General features: G+C 48.4%; 1 pseudogene; it reads right to left on the reverse strand.

Moving 5' to 3' along the window:
* Positions 1-2,500, reverse strand: part of LOC143261389 (large subunit ribosomal RNA) — an 8,923-nt pseudogene that overhangs the window by 3,883 nt on the left and 2,540 nt on the right.

Below are 2,500 nucleotides of genomic sequence, written 5' to 3' on the forward strand. Positions count from 1 at the left end.
CCTCCTACGCGAGGGCTAGTTCGGGGGTTATCTCCCGCCCTGGGTGGCCACAGACCGCCACCGCCAGTAGATAGGGACAGATGGGAATCTCGTTAATCCATTCATGCGCGTCACTAATTAGATGACGAGGCATTTGGCTAAAACCTGTACCACTGCCTGGAAGGGCAGTGGTAGACTTCCGGGGCTTAAACCCCCCTGTTGGGTTATAACAACTAAGACTAAATAACAAAAAGAATGGATTAACCCGGGCCTACTTTCTAGTTCCCCTGCCAAAGAATCTGCCTCGGTACTTGAAAAAATTAGAACGGGGACCCTTTCGGGAGACGATCTTCGTCACGTGCTTACGCACGCGTCCAGGGAGCACCGCGTGGAGGTGTCGCCCCGAGTTCTATGTTCGCAAGCGCCCATAGAACTCGCCCCGCGCCCTAGTGCACAATAGTGCACCGAGGACTCGCACCGTCCGGTGTAAAAGGCCGGAACGGGCTAAAAATTTTATGTCAGCTGGCAGGCCGCTCAGTCATAAGGCCGAAGCCTAGTCGGTGCGGTTAAATACGCGGACGATCGGTTAAATACGCGACCGCGGATAAAATAGTTAAAACTTATGACTAAACGGTTAAATACGCGGTAAGATTAAATAATCTTATCGGCCTAAGCCATGTCCCAGGCGGCCGAAGCCTTGTCATAAGCGGTTAAATACGCGGCTAAAATAAATGAATAAATTAGCGTAACGATCACCCACTATGATCGTAGTCAATAAACATGTTTGCCATTTCTATCGACGATCGGAGGGCAATCATCGCAACCGTCAAGATATCTGCTTTTCCTAACCCTAGGACTTTTAAATTTCTTGCAGTACCCGCGGGCAAGGCCCCTCTGCAGCCGACTACAATAGGTAGTATCTCTGCTGTTTTACATTTTAATTTCACTTTTATTTGTTCCGCGGTATCTTTATATTTATCTATTTTCTCCCTCCTAGCTCTTCGGAGGTTATCCTTGTCCTCATACCTGACAGTAACGTCAACCACGAACAGCCTTTCATGATCTTTAATAACCAAATCAGGCTTTCGTAGCTCTCCGTTGACGCTCACTGTCGGCTCGAGGAATACCGCGGACTTTTTGGCAACCTTGTTTTCAATCAACCTAACTATGTCATTATGTCGGTTGATCCGCGCGGGCTTTGTGCTTATGCAATTCCCTAGCACATGTCCTAGGGTTTCCAATTGTACTCTACACCTCCGGCATTCTGGATTAATATCTTTTTGGGCACGCCTCAATGCTACCCTTGTGCCGAAGGTGTTCGTTCGCAGTTTTAATGCATCAAGATATCTTGACGGTTTTAAAAGGGTCGGGCTGATTAACCATGAATTCCCATATTTGTCGTCTACGAACTCATGGATGCCCTGACCCTGGGAGACTTGTCGTCCCCATTCTTCGTGGCACTTCCTCTTTAAGCCACTATGCGCATTCTCTATCTGTTCATCCGTTGCTGGCCATTGGAGGCCTACCGATCTCGCATACTTATTTAAAACATCTATTTGTCCTTGATAGGCCTCCTTTACCGCCTCATCCTCGCTTTCCATCATACGGAGGCCGTTTCTAAGTTTCGCTATTCGGACTATATCCGCTATTTTTTGGATGCCTAGGCCTCCATCTTTCTTTTTTGTATATAATAGCCCATCTGTTGTTGTATGATGGAGGTGGAGGATCCTCTTTATTATTTGTTTTACCTCCTGATCTAATTCATCCAGGAGGCCTAGAGGCGGCGGATTCGCGACCAGCATGTGGATGTATCTTGGCAGCAGGTGAGTTCTTATTAAATTAATTTTCTGATGTGGCTTTAGCCCCATTCTATCAATGTTTCCTGCTGCCTTCAGTATCGTAATTATTTCTGCGCGTTGTGGCCCGCTCCATGGCCCAATCTCAATGCCAAGATATTTGAATGTATTCCCGGGCTGTGTCATGGGGATTTGTTCGTCTCCCATCTTAACGCCCGGGTCGAGTAAGTGCCACGTTTTGCCCTTACAGACGATTTGAAACGTCGTGCATTTATTTGTTTGAATGTTCATGCCTAGTTTAGTTAGATAATCATATAATTTTGTAGTTTGGCATGTTGCTTGCTTCTTATCCTTTGCTATGAGCACGAGGTCATCATTAAGAGAGTCATAGTTACTCCCGCCGTTTACCCGCGCTTTTTTGAATTTCTTCACGTTGACATTCAGAGCACTGGGCAGAAATCACATTGCGTCAACACCCGTGGGGGCCATCGCAATGCTTTGTTTTAATTAGACAGTCGGATTCCCCTAGTCCGTGCCAGTTCTGAGCTGAGCGTTGAATGGCGGCCGAAGAGGACGACCGCACCGATGGGAAACGCCACGGAAGCCTCGCAGCAAGGAAGATCCGCGGGAGGCCAAGGCACGGGACCGAGCTCGGATCCCAGCCACGAGAGCCGTTCACCTCGCCCAGGCCCGGCACGTCAGCCAGACCCGCTTCCCGACCAAGC

Source organism: Megalopta genalis, unplaced genomic scaffold (genome assembly GCF_051020955.1).
Source record: "Megalopta genalis isolate 19385.01 unplaced genomic scaffold, iyMegGena1_principal scaffold0051, whole genome shotgun sequence".
NCBI classification, from domain to species: Eukaryota; Metazoa; Arthropoda; class Insecta; order Hymenoptera; family Halictidae; genus Megalopta; species Megalopta genalis.